We start from the raw sequence: 26818 nt of genomic DNA, 5'->3' as shown, positions 1-26818 counted from the left end.
GACAGAGGGAGAGAGAAAGGGAGAGAGAGAGGGAGAGAGAGGGGGAGAGAGAGGGGGGGGGAAAGAGACTGGGGCAGAGAAAAAGGGACAGATAGGAAAACGGCAGACCAGGGTTGTATTTATTGGGGGTGTGAGTGCCGCGCTGTAGGCTGTGGGATGGTCGGGAGAGTGCAAGGTGTTGCTGTTAGGTGTGGTTGGGTTTACAGAAAGGGGAAGAGCATGCATAGATAGAATGGTGGAGTGAGGAAAAAAAAAGAGAGAGATGGAAGGATTGGTCATGCGCAAGGTAAGAGAGAGGCTTTGTTTGATTGTATGTGGTGGTGGTGGTGGAGGGGTTGAGGTGGTGATGTGGGGATGGGGAAGGAGGGGGTCGAAGCTGTCGTCTGTAGGGTTATTATTATTGCAGGCAATCTTTGTGTGTGTGTGTGTTTGTGTTTGTAAGAGAAGGAGATGTGAGGAGATATGAGATTCAGCTTCGCGGGTCATTATTATTATTTATTTTCTTCTGTGACGAATGGCATGTGGCGAAAATTCTGAAGGTTTGAAGTCACACCCTCGGTGACGCCACTGATTACGCGGCTCATTTGCATACATAACGAGAACTGTTGATGCAGGTACCGGCTGATGCCTCGACTAGTGCGTCTAGGGCCTCCTATTGATCTATCGATTCGAGTGGGAGGACTGAACTTAAATACAGTATGCGCATTCAGTGAACACACGCACACACACACAAGTAGGCCTCGACGATTAACATTATTCCCACCTGCCCCACTGTGCCAGTAATAACTCCAAGAGGAACATTAACAGTTGGGAAAGAGCTGAAAGGACGAGGGCAGAGCATATAAAAGGAAATATAGTTTAAATGAAAGAGAGATCAGAAGAGCGGAGTGGGATAGAAGAGCATTTTTTGCCATTTCACCCAGTTTAATAGGAGGACAGTTAATGGGCCCTTTTTTATCGGGCACAGGCATCAATCAAAAGGTGTCAGGCGGCCGCTGAATCTGGGCTGTGGTCCTCTTCACAGATGACTGATTAGCAAGCCAAAATCACCAGATCCATCTTCCGGCGGTCACTTTTATTACAGTCATTTTTAAAGTGACAGCAACCTGCCTTGTCTCACAACACTGGCCACCGCATATATATTCTCATCTTTTCTCCCCCCCTCTCTTTTTTTCCTCTCTGCATCCGTCTTCCTCTCTCATTCTGTCGCTGAGTATTTGGTCAGTCACTCTCCTGTTGTTTCCACACACCCCCCCTCTTCGTTTCTCCTTCTTTTAACTACTTTTATCTGACTTTCTCTCAGTCTCTCTCCAATTCCCCCACCCCCTGTTGGTACTACACTTATTCTCTCACTCTGCTGGGCAGGTTGAGGGGAAGCAGGGTCAGGGAGGTGTGGAGAGAGACAGGGGAGACAAGGGGGAGAGAGAAGAGAAAATAAGCCCCCCCACCTCTTCCATTGTCTGAAGGGTGTGTTCTGAATCCCTATATCGTTTGCTCTCCTGAGATGGTCGAGAAATTCATTTTGCACACTTTCCCCTGCTGTCTTACACTGGAGGAGGAATTCTCCATTCCCAAGCAGAAGATGAATGCAAATGAAACAGTTTCGGCGTGGGATGTGTTGGTCACAGCTGCATTTACATGGCTGCGTTCTACAGACGGCATTTTAAAGAAACAGACATGGTGACATTAAAGTTGGAGGCCGGGGAGTGTTAAAACATGTTTGGGGGGCCAGCATGTAATAATATGTTGCTGGAAAAGGGGTGTCAGGAGACTGTCTTGGGGTAGAATTTTGTTTTGGAGCTTGTCAGTCGGATTTTTCATCTTTTCTTACTTCAGTTTACTTACAGGCTGTGTTCAAAATAAATCACTGCATCAAATAATCATTGTGCAATCATTCAAAATGGCAGCTGAGCTATGTTTACCCAACGGTTTGCATACATGTGTGTGTGTGTGTGTGTGTGTGTGAGCGAGTGTGTATGAGGCCAGACTCTAAAGAGCACTCCTGTGTCTTGGCAGGAGATATGCTAATCGCAACTGACATCAATCTGAAAAACATCAGCCGAAGTAACATGTGTCTAAGATTACATTTACAACCTTCTGAGCAAAGAGGGACAGAGCGAAAGCACGCACACACACATACAATCACACACACACATGCGCGCACACACATAGTGAAGGAAAAGTGGGTCAGGTAAAACAAGCAAACGTATTTCAGAGACAGCCTGCCATTTGCAATGTCCTCAAAAAACAACTGATTGAACAGCTTGTCGAAACATTAAGGATCAAATTTGAAAGCTTTGGAGTCATCTTAAATACACGGAGGATTATTCTATTAAACAAATGCGCCCTTTGTTTTTAACTGCCTGCTTAAATAGGGAAAATTTTTAATATTTAGAGACACAAAAAAAGGATTAGTCCTTTCCTTTATTCAGGCTTTTAAAGTTAAGGTTATGAGTTCCTTTCATTTTCTTTTGATGAGGTGGAGGGAATATATTTATATTCCTGGCAGTGACATGCATTAGAAGACAACCTAGGTTACATTTTACAGTGAAACAGCCGAACATCTGAGTGACTCAGGCGGGTGTAAAATATGGGTCCTGCTAAACTCCATTTGTATAAGACGCTTAGATGTGAGTGCGAGTGTGTGCTGAGGGAGCAGATAGACAGAGAGACATACACACACAGGAAATCATAATAATGGTGCTAGCAGCTGTGGCTTACTAAGTGAACACATACGACTGCAGATATACTGGAATCGGTCTTCCCCTAAGCTCGGGTTCAGATCTGTGGGTGTGTGTGAGAAGGAGACAGTGAGAGAGAGGTTGCATGCGGAGAGGGGCTCCGTGCCTCCCTATCTTTCCATTATAAAGTTAAGTTAGAACATAAGCCCTCCTCATACACACTTAAACACTCAAAGTTCAGATTCATTTGTCACAGCTGAAAAGCATCAAAATTGAGACAACAAACTTTGCCTGCTATTTGTGTCGTTCTTTCTCTTTCCTTCCGCTCTCAAACACACTCTTAAGGACGCTTTCAGTCTATCTGGAGGGCAGCGGGCCACTCGGGTCTGACAGCGAATTCGTCCCGAACATCCGCCAATAAAAGATTGCTCCAGTATTTTACGCTGGAAACGTTTGATGACAAGTAGTAACTAGCGTGAAATTCCCCCTAGATTAAATGTCCTAGGAGTTGTATTCCCATCCGGCAAATACACACATATGGGAACATGTAAGACTGCACACACACACACGCAACCTGTAAACTCTCTGCAGGGGGAAGGCGCAGGAAACAAATATATATTCTGAGAGAGACACACAGAAACATATGGCCATAGAGTACACTCGGGCACAGTCATGGTCCCATGCAAACACAATGACAGAAGCAGACATACTATATGTACAGTATAGACTGGATACTATATAAATGCATATGAATGTCTGCATAGAAAAACACTGATTTACTCACAGGCGTTCAGACTGGAGACACACTGGGGGGCAAATCATAGCAAGAGACTTGTAGCTTGTTTGGCTGATTACCAGTCGAGCAAACAGTAGAAAGAGCATGCTCACACTGCCACCTCCATCCTCCTCCTACACACACACACACACACACACACACACACACACACACACACACACACACATGCATACATACAGCGTGTCACATACACAAACCAGTTTTTTTCTTTTCTTGTTTTTTTTAGTGCTGATTATTATAATTGTTCTAAGTTCTGCTTTCTTCTCTTTTTCCCCACCAGTTTTTGCTCATTATATTTGTCTCGACTGAATTGAGATTTTAGCAGGCACATTGGTTCAAAATGTTAAAAATTTTTTTGTTTAATTAAGCAGGTAACACCGCGGTCAAGTAATGGAAAAATTTAGGGGTGTTTATACAAAATACTTGTTGGCATTTTTGGGGAAAAATACACAATTTAAATTAGACTTGTTGATTTCTTTGATCTCAATCTTTCAAGCTCTTTCTTTCTCTTTCACACGAACTCACACACACACGTACTCAGAGTGAGTCACACGATGGATAGGGTCAGACAAAAGCATCAGTAGGCTTCTTTGCCATCACAAACCAGCCTACTGAAAGTATCATTGCGCTATAACACAATGCATAAGTCTATAAGATAGTTTCTTTTAACAATATCAAGCTGCAGTAATTTTAGGCAAGGCAAGGCAAGTTTATTTGTATAGCACAATTCAACAACAAGGTGATTCAAAGTGCTTTATTTTAATTTTAGCTTGACTACTCCTCCAATCACATGACTCCGACCTTTCGCAACTTGAACATAGATGCAAAAGAATACTCTGATTTGGGTCTTTTGGATAGAATAATCTAGATTGGTATTCTCTTTCTTGCTTTTTCCATCTTTCTTTTTTCTGACCAAAAACTGATTACACCTTCTGTAGCATCATATTTCTTTACTTAGCTATTAGGTTTTCTCCAATATTCTATTCACTTTTATTAAATGAGACAACAAAATTGCCTTGAAACCAATTCGATTGCTTAAAATGAATATCTAAGAGGAGAGCTTACTTGGATTTTAATCCGTTTTATATTACGCTGACTCTAATGCCAACATTTAATAACTCTTAAATGCCCAACATATGTAGGCAGTTTTAATGTTCTAAGTTACACATCATGTCCAGTTTGCGAAAGTGGAAAACAGCAACAATTTCAGCCTAGTTTGGAGCTCAGTCACATCAAGAAACAGTGTATACATCATAAGAGATGTAATAAATGCCTTTAAAACAAATCTGCCACGATGGCGCAATTTCAGTGCCACCTGGTTCTTATGCAAGGCTTCCTGCTGTTCTCGTGCAGGGAAAGTCAAAGCAGAGCATGAGGAGGTCAGACAGAGGTAAGTCTAAATAAAGTCTCTAACTGGGCCGCTTTACAAGGCTTAGTTAAAGATATTGATTCAGTTGTAAAAAGCAACATTCTGCTTAGTGAAGAGAAAGTTGCAGTTTACAACTTGTATGTTCATAGCATCTCTTGGCATGTGTTTCCGTTATGTGCCATAATTGCATTAGACTTATGACCTTTCAGAGGAGTGGGAAGGAGCAAGAAAATCCTTGGAACATCTTAATTCGATCCCTTTCAAAGGGGAGAGGCCGATTTTGGGAGAGGAGGAGGCTGTGCACATGACATATTACAAGCAGAGCGGTGCCAGCTATTGCAGTGCCCTGTTTTTTATTTTCACTTCATATTCTTCAATGAAAGGTTCTTTTGTTGTCTACTGGCTGATTGACTTTAATAAGAAACATTCTATTGTACCAAATGTTGGTTTTGCACAAATGAACTTTGTGCTTCCCTTACTTATTTTCAAATTAGATTCAAAAAAAGGCACAGAGCAGTAGAGGCGGGCCTGGCTCTTTGGGATCACAATAAACATGACATGCACATGCACCTAAGCAGTTCTAAGTCATTCATATGCTCATACACAAAGCTGTAATCCCTTATCCTTTACACCCCAAAGTGCGTTATGGTCTAGAAAGAGAATTCAAAAAGCGTGACTTTGACAGAGAAGGAGGAAAAACAATATTTAGAGGAGGAAAGGACCGACGTGGAGAGATGAGAGAACAGGATAGTGAACTGACTATGCAACAGCATTCAACTTGATTCTCTCACGGCATTTAACATGGTTCAGTTATAAGGCTGCAAGAGTGTTTGCGAGTGAGTGTGTGTGTATGTGGTATCGACAAACTCAGCCCTTGATCTGTGAAGAGGAGGTGATGGTGTCTTAAGAGTTGGCTGTGTACAAATTGTGTAGATTTAGCCACTGGAAACAATCCTGTAGTGTGTGTGTGTGTGTGTGTGTGTGTGGATGGAGCCACTGAAAGCAATTCCTCAGAATAACCGGTGAGTTGGACTACCTGCTGGCATGAGCTAAGCTGTAGATCGATAACAAGTGTGCGTTTGTGTCCGTATATGTTAGAGTGTTTGTCGTATGTTTATTTGTGTGTGTAGGTAGGTACGTGTGGGTGTGGGTGTGCGTGTGCGTACGTGTGTGTTGAGGCATCATACAGTTACTGAACCATTTGCTATATTTGGCTCCCTCAATGCAACATCAGATTTTATGAAAGCAATCCATCTGAATCGGCACAATAAATTCCCATCAGCCGACAATTGCTTAAGTGAATCTAACAAGTGTTTCTAAAATCTTTATAAAATTACATCTGAGCTCGAACAGATTAGATGTTAGAAACAACATTTAGGTCAATAATACAGTTTAGACAACACGTCGGATCAATACGCACACATAAACACACAGCTGTGAGCACATTCACACGCGTATACAGATTCAGTTGCCATGGCGTCCGTATGCTTTTTGCATGTTCCTGTCACCCTGCCGACGAGAGTGTCATGTGCTGAAGGGCATGGTGACCCAAGCAGCCAGCAGCTTTTCCTCAAGGGTGACATGTCCATTACATTCTAACAACAGAGACAGCCAGCGTCCGGGCCTAGTTCAACCTGAGACAGGCACTGACACTTTCTCTGGCACTCATCTCCATACTACCACAGTTGCTGTATCACCAAGAATCATGTTTTCCTTTTTTTCAAAAAAAGATTTCAGGACATGTTTGAATTTCCACAGCATAATTTCAGCAGGTGTCACGGTGCAATATTCATGAAACAACCTTCAACCTATTGGCCTTTACTTTGTGCTGGCTTCTGCAAAGGAGAGCTGCAGGCAAATAAAATGCACAGTCATGTGATAATATAGAATATATCACAAGGTATTATTAGGCTGTGATCGAATAAGACAGATGAGTGAGTGCTGCTCGGGCAGCCAAGCTGCAGTTTGCCAAATAACCAAACGCGCCGGCTCTGGTCCATCTCAGATCTGATAGTCGCTTGATCTAATCATTGCATCTGGCAGCGTGGATGCATTTGTAGCAGTGGAGGAAAAAAGTTGGATGAGAATTCTTAATAGATTTTTGAGTGTACATTTTGTATAATTATGGTAGTTTAAAATTAAAATGTAAAAGAGTGGCAGAACACACTGGGGGAAAAAAAGTATGCATTGACGTATTTTTCACTCAATGTTGATGTTTATGGGTTTTTTGCTGACAGAAATACTGAAGCTGGTGGAGGTAGGCTAACCACAGACCACAGGTACAGACACACTACGGCTCCACAAACAGTGCAGCTCAATGGTAACACAAACAGCATGGGTTCATAAGGCACATGGCACGCTACATAATTAGCATTGCTACTCATGTATATGATCACAGTTAGCCAACAAAAATCCTGCAAACATAATGATAACAAAATGGAAAGCCCAGTCAAATCAAGTTCAGATTGTCGCTGAAGATGCAGACAGCTCGTGTATTTTAAACAAAAGGACATGATTGATGATTGAACAATGGTAATTATTAATCCCAGAGTCCTGGTGAGTTTATAGCAAGATAAATTTGTAGCTTCAACATCCAAAATGTGCCTGTCATCAGTAATCATTAATAGCGCTGGATTTGTACATGCACTACTGTAAAAAATATTTTTTAATTAGCGTGTCTTACTTCAGTGAGATGCTGTGACATTATTACAGCACTACATAAGATAAACTACCAGAATGAGAAGCCGATTATAATATCTCTAACTTTACCCCCCTGTTAGGTTGTTAGCATTCCGGCGAGCACGTCTCAGTGCAAAAAGAAAAAAAAAAATGTTGATATGTCTGGCTGACACTAAACATAATCACTCCCGGAAAACAAGGACGGAGAGTTTTGAAGCCCTTTTTGATGTAGGCAGCAGCTTGGAGTCAGTAATGAGGATGTTGATTTTGTTCTGATTATAGAATTGCTGGTCTGTTTGTTGATATAGCTCAGCTGTGGCCCTCCCTCCCGCTGAGCTACATGGACACCAACTGCCAACATGTGAATTAAAGTTACTTACCATCCAATTAGTCATACTACTCACACTTGGAGCAGAAAATGTTCAGCACAACAAGAGATCAAATCCAGACCTCTAGACTAAGCCATTAGTTACTTATGAGATAGGTTCAGCTTGAGGTATCCTAATAAAAGCAACAGTAATATGCAATCAAATCACTGCTGCGACTAACAATTGTTCATATTTTTCATAGAGTAGAATGAATAAGCTGACGTGTAATTAACTGTAATCAAATATATAGTACAGATATAGATATGCGAGGTACTGTATGATCAAAAAGGCTCCAAAATCTAACCTGATTTAAACTTGGCCAACTTCCTGTTCAGGGGTAGCTTCTCAGGCATGTCCTGACTGATTCCAGAGTAAGCACTATTTTTAGATCGCTCCCTAGAAGTCCTGTTCTGACCATTCATACTGTGCACTCACCACAGGCCATAAACTCGTGCAGAGTGCAAAAATCAACTGCTGTTTCAAACTGACCCGAATTTCAATTAGAGGATCACTGCTGGTAATGACAGCTGGGTCTCGGACTACGACTGAGGAGTTTTCAACAGTTTTTAGTGAAGAGTCGACACTTTCCAAGAGAGCAAATGATGTACAGCACGAGAATGGGAAAAGACTCATCATTCTTTTTTAACATTCACTGGGTGTGCGCTGTGATTGTCCCACTGGTTGAGGAATGTCAGCACTGATTTCAACTGTAACGTCCTATGGTCTCTGAAGGAGAATATTCAGCAGGATGATTTGAACTGTGGCCAGCATGTCATCTCATGCTGGCTTCGAGCGACACAAAACAAACCAAAAAAAAGCCCCAATCAATTTTAAGGGTTGCCATTTTAACACTGGAGAAAATCCTGTGCTTATCACAGAGGAAAAAGTGTGAAAAAGAGGTGTAGGAGGGTATGATCTTGAACGTAAAAGTGGCCAAAATTAAATCAGGTAAACAAATAAATTGGATTGTTATTAAAAAAGTAAGTTTTACACATTTCTTTAACACTTTTTTACTACTTGTTACAGTACTTTTACATTACTCATAGCATGTCCTGAAATAATAGGTTAGCAATATATACTGCACAGACAGACGCACATCCCTTTCCTAACGAAGACACGCACATAAGATCTTTGCGTTGAGCATTGTGACAATTATGTTGAGTATTTGCACAAAGTGGACAGCAAAGTTGAAAGCCAGTCCAAAGAGCACTTCACAGCTGTTGATGTGTGAAGAAATGAAGGCTACAATGCTATACACCTGTTGTTTTCAGCTAGCTTTGTGTTAGCATGCTGTCTTCTTAGATCAGGGGCGGGCAATTCCAGGCCTCGAGGGCCGGTGTCCTGCAGGTTTTAGATCTCACCTTGGGTCACCACACCTGAATCACATGATTAGTTCGTTACCAGGCCTCTGGAGAAGTGCAGGACATTTTGAGGAGCTAATTTAGCCATTTAAATCAGCTGTGTTGGTTCAAGGACACATCTAAAACCTGCAGGGGACACCGGCCCTGGAGGCCTGGAGTTGCCCACCCCTGTCTTAGATGCTTGCAATAAGAGGGTGGAGTGTTAGCAGTGAGTAGTTGTTTCTTGCCTGGGTGCAGTTTGGACTTTACAGTCATATTCTTGTTATTTTATGCAAAGAAAACAAAAGTAATGTCCATGTAAGTATTCCTCAAAAGTTATAGACCGCTTTCCCATTTTGCTTGTTTAGCTTTTTCACTTCACCCATCATGCAGACAATCTAAAATCTATGTAACGCAAGTAACCACATAGTTTTGTTTGCTTAGTAACTGTAATGTCATTACTGAATTTAGTTTAGTATTGGGTGACATGAATGCACTGCAAAAAAAATGTACATATTTATAGATACATATATATTTATCTAAAGTCACGCACACTGACAAATTTAAAATATCACCCATATCCTCATTCCATTAACAATCTACAAACTCAAAGGATGCAAACACCATCTCCAGTCTCTCATACACTGTGAATTTCAAGATGCACTTAAAAAGCAGCAGAAACAACTCATACACCCTCAAACCCTCTTAGTAAAAATGCTAAAATCTGAGCACTCCCATTATACATAATTTAGGGGAATCTATATTCATAGAAGTGCGGGGCGTGTTGTGCTCAATGGGGTAAAACGCCCCTGTGTGGCTAATGGAATGGCCTGAGTTGCGTGATTGAGTGAAATGTGCTGGAAAGATTGGGAGGAATTTTAGTGCAGATAAATAAAGAGGAGATTCTGCTTTTTACTGGTCGTCAGCATTAATGCAGCATCTCCCCAGGTGATCAACACATTCAAATGGAGAGACGGAGCAATGGAGAGAGGAAGTGATGGGGGAGACAAAGACAGGAAGAGGGCGAGAGGCACGGAGGAAAGGAAAGAGAGAGAGAGAGAGTGAGCGAGTGAGAGGATACTTTAAGAAATAGCCTGCCTCAACCCTACTCCACATGCACAAGGGCCATAGTATAGCATCTCATATATCATCATAATGTTACCACTGGAAGGTTCAAAGGAAGCTAAAAAAGGGAGCGGAAAAAAAAATCTTCACAAATTCAAAGTCAAAATAACCAAGGGACATTATGAAGCTTCTACAGTAGATGACTTGAGAAGGCCAGACTTGTCACGTGCATTTTTCTCCTTTCTTTCTCTTCTGAGCTTCCATAATTTTACGACAAATGTGAGCGGGCAGCCCTTTCTTTTCACCTCCCACTCTCCACATCCATTACCTTTGGAGAGATGCAAAGTGAACATTTCAATTGGATTGCAATGGCCAGTTAGCGCTGCTTTGATCCCCACTCTGCTCTTTGAGGGCTCCATTGTTCCTGATTTGCTGGCTTGATTTGCCTGCCTGTGGATAATGGCCAAGGAACCACAGTCTGGCCTTCTCCCATCATCCCATTTATCCTTATCATCAGTCTGAAGCTCAAAACATATATAATATTGTGTGATATATCCTTATGGCTTGCAGTTCTTCATTCTCTGCCTTATATTGTAAGGAGTATATATAGGTTCTGTCATATAAAGTATACGTCAGTCTGTAGTATAGCACCGACTTAGACATATAGGTGTTAATTCCCCAGATATCCCGCACTGGTGCCTAACTAGCTGGTTGGCAACAGAAACAAGCATCAGATACACCTTTGTTGCAGCTTGCGCTCAAACACAGACACTAAAAATTGGTACAGAGGTGACTTGAAGTGTCTTTTAGACTTTCCAGCAGCACCTTTGAGAGTAAAGCAGGATAATATGCATATCACCTGAAAGCTCCTCAGATTTGTTTTAAATACAAGCCATCTATTTAACACTGCATGGTCTCTCGTAGTGAGGTCAAGCATGCACTTTGACATCAAAAAGCCTCTTTTATTTTGTCAATGAAAGAGCTTCATTTTATCCTTCATGATCAAAGCTACAGGGGCTTTTTCTATAATGCACTGAGCGAAAATTGGCCTTTCACAAGCGTTGAGGGTGCATACTTGGTTATTTTACATGGATATAGGTAAATGTTACAAGCTACAGAGTCTTTGTCATTGCTTTAATCTCTTGTTTACTAGTTGGTTGTATATTTTTAATATACTGTATACCTGTGATTTTGATAGTTTTCTCATACTATTAAAAATATTAAACTAGGTTTTTTTTGTATTTCCTTAGTAATCGCAGTATAAAACTGCATCGGAGCAACATTCCTCTTGCAGTTGAAAATTCTCTTGCAGTTGCAAGTATGCATCAAGTATCCCAGTAGATTTGTCCCGAAGGTGGTCATTGACTAGCTTCACTCTCATTTACACATTTGATTGTCTGGCTGAGACTTTAAAACAGCAATTGCCGGGGCCTCGCCTCTCTCTGGCTCTCCCGCGCCCCACCTTAAGATAACTTTACCACAGCGCGTGTAAAGAGAGAATGCAGAGAGCATTTGCTCAAGTGTCTGGTCTCCTCCCAGATACAAATGAACAATTTGTTTTCCATTTCTTTCCAAACCTTCATCTCAGCCTTTCTGCTTTGAAGTAGGGAGTGGGAAGGGAGGAGAAGGGTGGGAAAGGGGGGCTACAGATTGTACGATACTGTGTTTGTCTTCAAAGAGTCCGGGCTTGCTTACAAATGCACTAGCAAGTACAACACCTTCAAGGTGAAATTGATAAATCTGGTGGTAAGCTCTTTCATGGCAATAATAAGCAGAATTTGTAGAAAGGGTGCATGGATTTTTTTAGATGCAAATGTTGTCAAACACCAGCAGGCGAAAACTAAATTGAACTGTGCCAAGTAGATAAGAATATATTGAAAAAGCACAGAGGTATATAATTACATTCATGAACAATATCCACCTGAGTCTGGCACAGCTTAATCAGGGCTGATATAGTGTTTTATACTTTCTGTACTCAAACCATCCACTGTTCGCCCTTTGATCATTGCTAAAGTTGGCCTTCTTCAGTGAATTTCACATTTCGGAAATATCCACGTTTTCCCTTTACATATCAAACACACGATCTTATTGTAGTCATTCAGACGGAAACTTTCTAGAGGCAAAGACTGCACACAAACAAACAAGCCATGAGGGGGGAAAAGGAAAGACAAAGAGAAAAGGGAGGAAACTCATCAGTTGTCCATCTGGCAGATGACATCCTTTGTACCCCCTCTGTCATTTCTTTCTCATCTGCTAAGATGGACAGAATCTCCTCTCTCTCGCTCTCTGGGATGACTGCTTCACTGAAGTCCCTGGAGACACCTTTTTCCCTCTGTCTCTCGCTTCTCTTCTCTCGCGCTCTTCCTCTCAGTGGCTGCTATTTTCCCGAAACTTTATGAATTAGTTACAACCCTTTTTTCCTTCCTCACCTCTTCTCTTACTTTTTTCATCTCGAGCTGGACGCGAATTCAACACCTGCCTCGAGACCGACCGTCCGTCTCTGTGTCCATCTGTCTGTCTACCTCTCTCCCCGCCCTCCCTCTTTTTCTCAATTCCTGTCTGGGCCAAAAGCTCCTTGGAAAAAAAAATACAAGAAGAAATTGAAAAAACTATATATATAGCTATTTTCAAGAAAAAAAAGTTAGTGTTCTCGCATTCATAAATGAAAGGCAGCTGTAGATCGAATGGCCTCACAACTTCCTGCTGTCTGCACCCCCCTCTTTCCTTCTACTCCCTCTAAGATTGGGCAGACACAGGGGGTGGTGGTGGTGTGTGTGTCCATGTCTCTGTGTGTATTTGTGTGTCCAACTCCTTTGTGACCGCTTTCCTGAACCCGAACCCTCCCTGCACAGAGGGAAATGGCGGACTGTGGCAACGACAGGGCAGTTTTACAGTGCACCGGGCTGAATGTTAAACTTATATTTAATGTATGACATTTCACACAAATCATCCGGCCACAGACATGACCCTGGGGTATTCCGCAGATTGCTTTTTCAGTGCCTCAGCAACTGTGGAATTATTCGTCCCAGAGAGAGAGAGAGAGGGAGAGAGGAGGGGAAAAAAAGCCTTTGAGTTTGGCGAAATGATCGCCCTCTCACTGCTCTGGCCATCCCAGACTGGAAGCTCTCGCTCTCTCTCTTTTCTCTGTGATATCATGATCGCAGGGCCGTGCCAAATTGAAAACATCTTGGCAGTCTGGAGGCTGTATGAAATAACCATATATTATGTGTAGTATAACACCCGATTGGATAGCAAAACAATTATGCTGTTTTGCAGTCTCAAAAGACTCCTTGTGCCCTTCTAAACCCTCAACTGCCTTCATTTCTATGTAAGAAATCTTCAGAGGGGAGTATGAAAATTATCTCAGATTTGTAAATTGGAGTTGGATTTTAACCCCATACCCCCTCCCAGAATCTCGTGTGATATGAATAAGTCTACAACAGTGGTATGTACATACCCCAGCATGGCCATCTGTACGGATTAAGAAAAATGCTGTAAATATCTTGCATTCAATTCCTCTCCGTGGGGCGTTTCTCTTTTTTTTTTTTTTGGCGTAGACACGGCATGGAAATAGGGGAAACAACAATAAGAGTTCATGAATACACAGTGAGGAGGGCCTTTACATCTCTAAAACACTGCAGTGCTGAAAATAAACACAGGGCTGCCTTTTTGTGCCGCTATGGCAAGCTTTTCAAATTGCAGAAAACCACCCAGAGAAAATTCAACACTTTCTTGCTTTCTTGTTAGCTCAGCCTTGCAAAACAATGTATTTTTTTCCAGCGGATTCTACAGCTGGGTCATCCATTTTATCTGAGGGGACATTTTTCAGCATTTAGTTTTAGATGTGAGAGGTGCACTGTCCACTATATCAGTGTCAATCCAGGTTTGTTTTCTTTTTTTTTCAAGGTTAGATGGTGGCTGTGGAGTTACAGTGAAGAGCATTAGGGCGTAGCTACCTGTCACACTCAACATAGTGCCAGATGCATGGCTGCAAACACAGGAGACTCATTATGAAAATGTATTAATAGACGAATTCAGACGCCCAGACCCTGTAAAACTGGGGTTTAGTGGCCCTTTATGCTTACATTCAAACCTAAAGCAGTGTGTAAACAACTCAGATAAGGATTTGTCCACATCATTTTCACTTTGTACAGCTAAGATCATCACCAGTGTAAAGACTACAGAAAGATAAAAGGAACAGGCTCTGCTCTCCGTGCACTCATTCTAAACTGCACACAAGCGCTTGAACATTAACAGTCAGACCCCAAAAAATGTTTAGAAGCAGCTACGCTCAGCTATATTAGCCCTTTGTGCCTTCAAGCTTAGATTTAGTGTATAAATATATTATTCGAGTGTGTGCTTGCATGTGTGCTACACACACTACTTATGATAAACAACTGAGATAAGAGGATTTGAAATTTTGTATTGTGTCTAATTATGAAGGATCATTTGATACAGCTAATAACGTCAGCATTGTAAACATGACAGAAAGATAAAAAAGAATATCATAGGCTGTGTTAAGTCCCCCTGCACCACACACACACACATACACATACACAAATACTGTAAGTCAGAACCACAGTCAACAGCATAATTATCAGTTTCCCCACAGGGCGTTAGGAAACCTGTTCCTAATTGGAACCCAGTTGGGACTTTACATGGATTAAAATACATGAGGCTTCTGCAACAGGGAAACACAAACACAATCGTGCATACACACAAATATAAAAACACAGCAGCCAGATGAGTTGGCAACGTTTCCCCAAATTTTTATTTACGCTAAGTCTGGCATGATCCCCATTGTCTCGCTACACACGGGTCGAGCGCAACAACACGAGTCTCCAAAGCACAATTACGCCACTATTTTCCCCCTGTTTTGTATTCTGTTTTTCTTTATTTTTGTTCCATTTCCCTGACTTAAGCTGTTGTCTAATGGACAGCATCGTGACAGAAAGGAGTTTGGTATCAGATTGAAGCCGGTTGCCCTTTTTGCCAATTTGCGAGCAGCCTCCTCTGTACTTGTAAGATGGCCAATTAGCTGACCGTCTGACAGAGGCTCTCTGACTGTGGCTATTAAAACACACACGTAGGTGCACACACACACACGCATGCAGAGAAATCGCGCACACACATACGAACACATGTGCACACGTATGCGCACACATGCAGTGCAGCGCTGCCTCTGACTGTCCATCTCTATCTGCTTCTTTTTTTTTTTTTCGAGAAGCGTGCCTAGACCTCACCTCTCACCTTCTACTCACAATTAGGCAGACACACACTCATGTGCACACACACATGCCCCTTCATTTTCCTTGCCAAAAGACACTATGCTCCTTGACCTCTTTCAATCCCCTTCCTCCTCCACCAGTTCTCCTTCCAAGCTCTTCTTCTTCTTTACCTCCTCCCAAACATATACTTCTCCATCCTCTCCCCTTTCGCTCCATTTAATTGTCCACTTCTGTAACTCCCACCTTTTTTTTTCCTCTTCGTCTTTTCCTCCTCCTCATTCATTTTCTCCTCTCTTCGTCCTCTCCTATCATCTTCATCCACAAACTACCATCTCTGCCCGAACCCATTTGTCTGACTCCTTTCATCTTCTCCTGCAGCTTCTAACTTAAACCAATCTTTACAACATGCTTTTTGGAATTTTAGTCTCTCTTACATTTTCTCTTTTTTCAAGAGGACTGTACTGTTTTGAAAGCACTAGTTGTTTTGTTTTGTTTAGGAGTATTTGCTTAGTTTATAGAGAGAAAAAAGGCTGTCCATATTCTTAAGTTAAGTTATGACTTTTTGTCTTTGTTGTTATGAGTCACTAAATTATCATGTTCCACAAACTACCATTCACATATTTTGGAACAGCCTTCCTCAGCTATCAGGTAAATCTGTGATTTGTTTCAAATGACGGCTGAAAACATAGTTTTATAGGTCAGATTCACCTTAAAATTTCCCCCTTTATTTTGGGCCACAGTTTACATCTATTTGCATGGATGCAAGTGTGTATGCTGGAATTAATGCGTAACCCTGTGGTTGATTATGGGTCTGTGTAACAGAACATCAAACTTTATAAATCTGTGTTTTTGAAAAGTGCTTTACAAATAACAGTGTTATTATTATCATTCTATAAGGGCATCCATGTGGAATTAAATGCATAGATAATATAACACAATGCAAAAATGCGCAAAGACATTTGACCATAATGTCTTATCCTAGCACACACATGTTGGGGACTAGCTTTATAACCACTATGCAGTTTTATTATAGCAATAACAGCATCCTGTGAAGAAAAGGCTTAATGAAGCAGCATATTTCTGAAACCTGATAAGCTAGCCTATATAGACTCACAACCCAAACACACATAAACCCTGGGGACCTTTCCCTGGAATCTCAACCTTTATACACCCCAAGCCCGAGCCATCCCCCCTCCCTCCTACTTGTCTTTGTTGTCCATCAGAGTGGTTTGTTTCAAGTCTCAGCTTCAGTCCCATCACCCCTCTCCCTCCACGGTCAAGTTCAAGGATCCCCCTAGAAACACAGAGGGTGGTGGCGGAGGGGGGTCGGCGGACGAGGTCAGCAGTTCCCTGGGACTATAAATGCTGAAGGTACGGACACCTGCAGGCATACCCGTGTACATGTAAGCGTGGACATGCGGACACTCTCACTCACATTCACCACAGGAAAAGATGTGTGTATGCATACACGTGTACATATAATTGTAGATAGACAGACACACACACACACACACACACAAAATGAATGATTCTGCTGCTTTACAGGAGGATGCGTTTTGTCCCACTAAAATAAAAAAAGAGAAAAATAAATAAAACATACTGACACCTACACGCTCATCCTTATGCACCTGCTACCTCAAGGTCTGTTGACTGCAGTCAAAATGGTGGACACAATAACACTGGGCTTAGCTTTGATTCCTAATATGGAGGAAACAATTCTATTTTTTTCCTCCCTGTGACGGTACTGACACTGCGAGATAAAATTCAAGCTTCCTCTCTCGTTGTCTCCCTCCCTCTCTCTCTGACTCGCGCACCCACACACAGACATACACATATACCACGCCCATTGCCTATTTCTCATTTTTTATATGTTAGGACATTACTCTGTATGTGTGTGTCTGTGTGTGTATGCGTATATATATCAGCTTCAATAGAAACACTGGGAGAGGAGGTTAAAAAACACAACTCCTTTCCTGAAAACAGGAACGCAATGAAATGTTATCGCACTAAATTTGACACGTTTAATCACTTTTTTAATTTGAGCACACGCCGGATCGACATAACTTCCTGCTGCAACTCCTTTTCAAATCCTTAATGCTAATACCTTGGACTAATATTTATTGCTAATTTATATGAGTCTCTCTCTCTTAGAATAATACCAACAAAAAATAAACTTTAGTTCTGCTCCGATAAGATTTATTTGCATTGGAAATGCAATCTGCATGCCTATCTGCAATTATTTCTAATTAATTTAATCTAATTCTTAGGAGACTATTTCAGTCCCAGAATTAACACAAAAGAACTTCCTGCCTCAGTTCTCCCACCAAAGATAATTATAAAAGTTAAGAGGGTTTGCTAATTTAAAAATGCTATCTGCATGACATCAAATGTACATCTTTGATCTCACTCTGTCCCTGATGGTTAAATGCCTTTAATTATATTCCAGAAAAATTAACTTTCTCTGAATAATTAACAGTGAATCTTCTTCTTTTTTTGTTTTGTATGTAGAGTGTGTTGCATACTTCTTTGCTTAATTAATTTTTAGCAACAAACAAACTCTAGACCACTGCTGAAATGTGTGAAAAATCCATCCGCTGCATATCAAAACGAGCACTCGGTTGCGTGAAGAGCGCAACAGCGTTGCCATTCTGCACACATGTGACCTGCACTTGGACCAGTTTCCTTAAAATCTCTGCATAACGTCAACCGTAATCCTTATACATTGTGAAAATTGCACAAAGCTCACATATGACCCACATGTGTTCTTGACGGTGAGGGGGACCCTTGTACATATCTCATTATATTCCCCTATAGCATATCAGCATTTCCCTGGGTGAATGTGTATACATACAGAAGAGAAAAAAGAGTCAGATGATTTATATTATCTTTATCACCCTGCTACAGGAGTCGACTTGCTTCCCCTTTCTCCACCTCCCCATTATGTAAAACTGTGGATTAGGTAGGTATGTGCATGAATCGTGAAGTCAGAAGTGTGTGTTTGTATGCATGCATGTGTGTGTTTGTGACTTTGTAGCATGTGTTTGAGAGAAAAGGGTATATATATATATATATATATATATATATATATATATATGTACACACATCTATGCATGCATGTATGCATCCATGCAGAGACCCCCTCCATCTGTCTCTCTCTCTGCCTCACCCTCTCTCTCCATCTATCATGCATCCATAGGTCTATCAGCTTCAGGAATGAGGTAGGGGGGAGAGAGAGAGAGAGAGGAAGGGGCGAAGGGTACACGGGGGAAAGAGAAATAAATTTAGCCCCCCTACTTTAAAAATGCACATACATTTCCATACATTGAAAAGGCAGTGAGGTGCACACACCCTTGCAGCTGTATCCCCAATATGCTCCCCCCCCCCATACGAACATGCGGGCACACACACACACACATCCCAAAAGATGAATGCGTGTGTCCCTTTGCAGGGGGTGCAGGTGAAAATCTACCCCTTGCCATATTTATCTTCATAAGAGCAGAAGGTGCATGCGTGTTTGTCTGTATACATACTGGTTGTGTGTGCCCGGACTCTGTGCATGTGTGTTTGCTTTTTTGTGTGTCCGTGTGTACATAAGTTCATTTACCTCAGCAGAAGAAAAAAGACCCTTGCTGCTCTCTTGCTGTATAAAAAAGATGGAAAACAACAACAACGACAACAAAAGGCTCGGCAACATAGATTTCGCTTGATTCCTCAATGTAATGCACATCAAAATATTGCAGCATGTACTGCGGGTCTCAAATAAGCAATTCAAGTCAATCGAATGTCTCAGGAGTTTGCAAGTTGCTGCTTCTTCACGCTAAATCCACAATTCCCAGACTCCTTCCTTTTTTCATTTCCATACCAAAATGTATTTGTTGATGCATAGATTCCAAATAGACTATTTGCCATCTGTCATGTAGCAAGGCTTTCAGATACCAAAACAACAACCACGACCTTTCCCTAAAATGCAGCCGAAACACCCACCCCTTGTAGATAATGACGGCCTGTCGCGCGAGAGAAGAGAGAAACATGAGTGTGGTATTATTAAGTGAGACTAGTTTGTTCGAGAGAAGTGTTTTTGGCTTTTAAAAAGTTCCATTTTGCACTCCCCAGGCACCGCATATGGGGTACCCCAGGGAGGCATATGTGTGCGCGTGTGTGCGTATATGTGTGTGTACAGGGATGTAGTATGTGTGTGGACTCTAAAATATTCTGACTGCGCTGTCTAGCGGCTCACAGAGCAGAGAGATGTGTCCTGTCTCCTGCATTCAAATGCGAGTGGGTTTTGGAGAGCAAAAGTAAACAGATATGCTTGCTTGAACACACACATGAAGACGCTTGTATATGCACACCTGCTGTCTGGACATGTATGCATGCATGTACGCACAACCACACACACGTATGGCATTAATGTGAGCGCAGAACATGTGAACACAAGACGCGAGTGTCTCCTCATCTGTCGCCCGTCCGTATTTCAACACATATCCCCATCAATCTCATCGCCGGAAAGGCCTGCGCGTCTGCTCCACGCTGACAAACACACCGGTGTCATTCAGCCAATAAATATTTTTTAAAAAAAGGTGTCACGCAGGACCGTCATCGACAAGCTGGTCGTCATGGACGTGCCCTTTCACGGCCCGTGAAGCTACTGTTTTATGTGGCAATATAAACTTCTGCAGGTCTACTTTCTCAATTCACTCTTTAAGCTCTTTAATTCTTTTCCATTTCACACTTGCAGTATATGGGGCTGTAATATAAGACAACCCAGGACAATGAGCTGTCCAGTTGCTGAGGGGGGTTAGCTGACAAAGGTGGAGGTGGGAGGGATAGCGAGAGGTCGAGTGAAGGGTAGTATGGGACCCTTCAAACAAGATATGACCCTTTAAAAGCCTCGAATGTGGTGACTAGTATCCTCCTCGCTACCACATTTCCTCCTGCTCTTCCCTCTTTCTGCCCCTCCTCGCTCTCACTTTTGTCCCTCCTCTCTTTCCTCACTTAATCCATTCACACACAGATGTGTTGTCTGTCATGACCATGATGATAAATTAGCGCGGGTGCTGCTGGTGAAATAGGAGCTGGTGTCTGAATGTCGAGGGCAATCCGGTGGACAATGCCAGGGATGAACCACGGATAGTTCAGCTGTGATTCGGTCTGGAGAAACACTTCGGATGGGACCGCGTTAGGGTCGTATTCGCTTCCAGTACAGCTGCGGCGCCACCGGACGGTGCTTTATCCGACAGATTGTCAGATTATTTAAACGTTCTTCAGAAACGCAGGTTTTATTTCTTCTTTTATGTCATTTTTTTGTGAGAAATATTTCAGTTATTTGAAATAAAGAAATACCACCAGCACACACTTTTAAAGTGAATACCAAAGAGAAAAAAATGTTACCAAAAATTAAAAAAAAGAAACTTTATTGGTGTCATTTTTTGTCAGATAGTGGGAGAATGTTTGAGATGCCTCTGAGTTTATCCCCGTGCCGTGCCAGCAAGTCCAATCACAGTCTTTGGTTACAACAATACCTGGAGCGCTGTAAAAATTGGTTCTCTGTGCATGTGTGTGTGTGTGCACTGGTGGGGGCAGAGGGGGCTGCCTGCCTGTGTAGGTGTGTTTATTTATTTATTTATTTTATTTTTTTCTGGGGGGGGGGAGTGTAATTCTTTTACCTGCAGGCTTTGGTTTCTGTGTGCCTGTTTGTGTCTATGCTTGCATTTGTGTGTGTACGGACATGTGTTTCTCATGAAGGCCCATGCCGGGCAAATTAATTCTCAGAAGTTGCGTGGCGGGGGCTCTCCTTCCCTTTGAAATGGGGCATACTGCTCCCTGTAATCAATAAGTCAAGCCATCTCGGCCGCATGTTGCAACCCCCCCTGGCACACAGATGAAGAAGCCCAATTTACTCATCATAAATTCTGATTCCCACAATAAATATGAGAGAAGGTCCCACGGTATTAGAATATCTGGAATCTCAGGGGCGTTTGAAATGCCGACTGGCCCTCGCCTCAGACTGGAGTTGCTTTGTTGGTTAGAATATGTGTTTTGTGTTGAATAATAATGACGTGGTGTCAGGAATATTTATTTTAGATCTGAGAAAGAAAAATTCCAAAATTAATTGTATTAATGAAGGTGTTTGTGTTTTCATGCCGACATTTACACAAAGTAAAGCATCGGATCCTGTTCCTGTGCACAGACATTTTTTGTCTACCTTTTGAAAAAAAAAGAAAAAGAAAATCCCTGTTTTTGTTTTGTCTTTTAAAAAAAAAATCTGACCATTTTCTAATGAACCCCGACAGGCACCTCCAGACAAGAGGTGACGTGTGCAGGCACAGGCATGTGACGTTGGGGACATGCTAATCTAACGGACAAGTGCTGTCTCTCCTGTTTAAAGGCCCCTCTGCTCAGTAGGTCCAGGCACATGACAGTGACCTGGGGAGGGGAAAGTGTAGCGAAATTGTGACACACCTACAGAGGGCAGGATAGGGGCTGCTGAATCGGCTCCTTGAACACGGGTTAGTTTAAAAGGGAACGAAGAAGAAAAGAACAGAACTGCACAGCTGTAATATCTGTTTATTTTCAATCTCTGGCCATCTCTGCATGCAAAGCATCTTGTACACATATGAGTGTTGGCAAGTGTCACAGTATTTGTATGCACCCTGCAAAATTGATTTAATGCAACATGGCATCCCCAACACCAGTGGCGCTCTATCTATCTTCTTTTTGGCAAGGACTTCCTGCTCTTCCGAGCAGTTCCGTCGATACATGACATTTATGAGGCTCCCATGAGCCCCGGCACATGTTGCCCAGACAACTGAGACAGCTTCAGCGCCATGACAACAAAAACTAAATACTGTCGAGGCCAAATGTGAGCGGCCCACAGCCAACGTCATGGTTGAGATTGTCCAGGAGTGAACAAAGCAAATTTTTAAACAAAAGCTTGTTTCAGCAGATAAGAAGAAAAAACACATGACACGAGATGATAAGAAGAGAGGACGGGAGTAGGACTTCAAGAGGAGACTAAATTTAGCAAGGGAAACTAGAGGAGAAAGCAGTTCTCGGTGCTAGTCAATACAACTGTCTTCATTTGTAAGGCAGTGTTAAGAGCACTAATTCCTGACCTGTTAGTTACATCTGAGAAGAGAGAGCTTTGCCGGTTGCTAATCCATAAGTCTGCTGCTAAGTGGTTCATCAACGAGTGCCTGAGATCGAATGTCACCAATTAAGACGCCTAAATGCCTGGCTAATTGTGCTCAAAGTGTAGCACTCTGTCTCTCACACGATCACACATTATTAGTGACAGCACGCACGCATGTCCACGCACACATACACAGACAGAGAAACACAACTTGCTAATCAGCTGTGAGCCTTGAAAACATGAAAGCAGTTGTAAGTGTAGGAGAGAACGCACAGTTTGATTGGCAAAACAATTTACCCTTATGGTCACATCATTAGCAATTAAGATCAAACACATTTAAGCTTTACCGGCCAATAAACCCGGTGGAAGACTTGATGGTGCCGAACTTAAAGATATCAGATAAGGCAGCTTTAAATAGCTGTCTGAACGGTAAAATGCAGGCAAGCTGAAACAAGACGATGTAAATTCAATTTGCACACAATTAAATCTATTTTAAATTCAATGTATGTGATTAAAAACTGAATTTAAAAACAGAACTCCATGCTAGTTAAATGAAATTCAAATAACGAAACAGAAAGTTGTTTTCTAAAGGAAATATTGCAACATTAGGTCTTACATAGATTTTTTCCTTTTCTTTTTTAAATTTAAAAAACAAAAGCACATTCTCCCCCCCAAAAAACAAGAGATTCTGTCAATACTGATCAGTAGCGAGGGGACCATTTCTTCTGTGCACCATTTCCTCTACACCGCATATAACACTTACAGTGTGCGTTTGGAGGAGGAGGGATCTTTTGAAGAATGAGAACAGATAACATCTGCTCCCGGCCTCTCCCTGCCTTGCCCACAGGTCTGAGGAGCAGAGCGAATTGTGTCTGAAAGGGGATGATACCCATCGGAATGTTAATGGTGCTGAATATTTCAGAGGTGGGATCATCACATGGCAGAAGGAGGACGGGCGGGTTTCCCGAAAGCATTTAGTGGTCGAAGTTCTTCTCTGTTATTGTAAACCCAGAGTCAAAGATGATTTCAATGCACAGCTAACAAGGCCCAGTTGCTGTCGGGGAGGTTTGAGATGGTTGTCTCTCCCTCGCTCGAACACACTGAAAAAGTTGGATTGTTGCAGTTACAAATGGTTTTGAATATCATTATTATCACCATGCTATCATTATTCTTTTTCAACCATTTCATTTAAATAAATGTAACTAAACAAAACAGATGCTCATTAAACCTCAAGATGTGCAGCTCTTTGTAAAAAAAGAAGCCTCAGCCTGAAGTCTATTTTAAAGCAATAAACACAAGTAACTTCTGCTCCTTATGTCTTTTACAGTATTTATCATGATGAAATATTAAATCGCTATTGCACATATGGTAAATCCAACTAGCATAGTTATATGACATAAGTGGTTCTTAAGGTTTTTTTCATTCTTTTTTTTTTAGGAGGGAAAGAAAAATCTTGGGAGCCATAAAAAAAACAAGGGGATTGCCCAAACAGCCCGTATAAGCATCTGGTAACCACTACAGTGCCTTTATTTCAGCCAAAATGACTGGTTGTGTTAGCCTTGAGAAAGTGAGAGGGAAAGACAGCGGATAGACTGAGAGGAGGTTCTTTTTTGGCCAAAGTGAAATTGAAGTTTTTGGGAAGGGGGGGAGAGATAGGAAAAGAAGGAAGAGAAAAAAGGTCTAAAATTAAGAGAATTATTGCATGCTCCCAGATGTGTGCAAGCAGGATGACCTGGGAAAGTCAAAGTTGTCCCCCATCAATCATTGCCATATGCTTCTAGAGAAATGGATCCTGCAGGACACTTCATATTCCTCTTTCTGATTAGTTCATTTGAGAGATGCAGAAGGTAGGGTGGGGGGGTGGCTGGTGGCGCTCTGAAAATGGACGGCCCCGGTGTAACCCAAGAACAGAGCGGGTTCAATGTCAAAATTAAGGCTCGCTATTTAAGACTTTAGGGATCTTTTTTTTTCTTTTTCTCACTCACTCACCCGCCTCCATCGTACTCCTGTGCTCCATCTTTTCTTTTCAGAGGTTGGTGTCAGGGTGCGATAGAGTGAAGGCAATGTGTTCTTAACTCTGATCAAAGCAGGGAGAGAGGAAAGCTTTTCTAATGACTGGCATTCACTCTCCTTTCTTAATCCATCTCTCCTGTCTCCCATCCCTCCGCTCTCTCTTTCACTACCTCTTTCTCTCTCAGGGCATTGGTAATTATCGGTGAGGTCTTAGTGACTGCAAATGAAATTACCATTTAAGAGAGAGGGAGAAAGAGACATCCCCTTTGCCATAGGAGAGGGCTTAAGTGAGGCAGCTAGGGTTTCAGCTATTGATTTTTAAACTGCTACATCAGAGAGTGTAATGCTTTCATAATTTCAAATAAACTGTCTGGTTACGAAGTACTAATGAGAGAAAGAGTGAGAGTAGACCAAAAGAAGTAAGAGAACGATGGGGGTTGAATTTTAAGTGTCGATGTGCATACGGGGAAGTTCGACGAATGTACCGGTCAGACGAAACGATCAATGTGTCAATACTCTGATAGTTTTCGTTTGTTTGTTTTCAAGAAAACATCGGCGAATGCTAAATATTTTATGTCGTAATTAATGTTAATACAAACCCCGCTGCTAATATGATATGATTTTGCATGAATTTGTGCCCGCAGGTAATATATAGAGATATATAAATGTAGAATACGCCGTGATTTCACTTCACAAACACTGCCGCTCAGCTGGAAAAGATATATTCCTGCAAAAGTATCAGTTTTCTAGCTGCCTTTTAAAAATACGAGCATGCCAGGCAGTCAGTCTTTCTTGCAGACGTAGGTCACATATTCTTAAGAAATTTCAAATGTGTGATATATAAAATAATAATCTTGTCCAAAAAGTTATTTAAGTAATGACAGTATTTTTTTTCCCCTACTGATAGAAAAGGAAAAGATAATAAAGATGAGAGATTGCGAAAGGAAGATGGATTTCTGGATGACACTGCATAAACCCAAATCTCTGTCTCCCTCTCTCTCTCTTTCTCTCTCTGTTTTCCTCCCCCTCTCTCTCTCTCACCACAGACCGCAGGCCGTTGGAGGCAGCTTAGAAATCTCTTACATCTGGAACAGCCATAATTCGTGGGATTTGGCCTGACAGCCATGACAGGCACTGGGGCGGCCAGCAACAACTGTCTCCTGTGTTAGCAGCAGTCTGTACGTTAGCTCCGTGAGAGAGAGGGAGAAAAAGAGACAGAGAAGGAGAGACAAAGAGTGTCAATATGCAGAAGCCGTGTGTATACATTCAAACTTCCACTTTATCCCGGGAGCTCATGGAGATTAAACTCACCTCAACAATGTTTGCACTTTTTTTTTTTTTTTCCAAGTTTGGGACAATGTAAAATGTAATCACGGCACATTTACAGTACAGTTGTAGAAAGTAAATTCGTAAGTTTATTCAAACAATTTACTTTTTGGTTTTATACCTTAAATCCTGCTTTATGCTCCTAATTCATTATGGTAATTGTTTAATTCAGTCCACTACAAATATTTCACGTCACACTAATTAATATTTTCAAAATTTATGATAAAAATAAATACATTGGTAAGTGGTTTGGTATGTACAAAGATTTTGTATATTTTTAAATGTTTAATTCTATATTAAATAAATTGTCTAACTACATTTAAATGAATTCTACAGCAACTGATCAGTAATTTTAATGTAATAATATACCTATGATATATTTACATATCACAAGATTAAATGGAAAAAATTATTTTTTACAGTTTTTTAACATCTTTAATATAAAAACAGGAATAATATTTTTTTTTACCTGAAGCAAATTGAAATGAGTGTTTTATTATTTTTACATATTTGGCATTGAAACTTTTACTTAAACAGATATTTTTCTATCTAGAATCCCAGGAAGTACAGTATTATCAAATTGACAGAAATATAATAAAAATGAAGATATTTCAGTCTAAGTAAAGCGCAGTAATTTTTGTTAAACGTGTATCATATTTTACATACTGTACATATAACTACATGAGTGTGTTTCTGTACTTTCCCCCCATAAAAGCACATGCAGGACACATAAATTGACTTGCAGCAGAAAAAGCAGCAGCGTCCATGTGTTTCATGGCATGCCAGAGGCTCCCTGTGTCGGCCCTAAATATTACACACAG

The 26818-nt window shown here is 41.5% G+C and overlaps 1 protein-coding gene and 1 long non-coding RNA gene across 3 annotated transcripts in view; one reads left to right on the top strand and one right to left on the bottom strand.

The window, feature by feature from the left end:
* The window catches only part of zfhx4 (zinc finger homeobox 4), a 93415-nt gene extending 89883 nt beyond the window's left edge, over positions 1–3532 (bottom strand). The window contains exon 1 of the mRNA XM_026179370.1: positions 3466–3532. The gene's annotated coding sequence lies outside the window, so the exon portion shown is untranslated. The remainder of the gene's footprint in view (positions 1–3465) is intronic.
* LOC113028910 (uncharacterized) lies at positions 80–26073 on the top strand. Of its 2 annotated transcripts, none has more exons than XR_003273302.1 (3): positions 80–286; positions 18431–18485; positions 25718–26073. It is a non-coding gene; the product is annotated as an uncharacterized LOC113028910 (long non-coding RNA). The 2 variants fall into 2 exon arrangements; XR_003273303.1 differs by lacking the exon at positions 80–286 and adding an exon at positions 16783–16897.
* The last annotated feature ends 745 nt before the right edge of the window (positions 26074–26818 follow it).

The sequence above is a fragment of the Astatotilapia calliptera genome, chromosome 9 (genome assembly GCF_900246225.1).
Source record: "Astatotilapia calliptera chromosome 9, fAstCal1.2, whole genome shotgun sequence".
In the NCBI taxonomy this organism is placed as follows: Eukaryota; Metazoa; Chordata; class Actinopteri; order Cichliformes; family Cichlidae; genus Astatotilapia; species Astatotilapia calliptera.
Note: the sequence above shows the minus strand (reverse complement) of the source record. Positions and strands in the feature narration are given on the sequence as shown.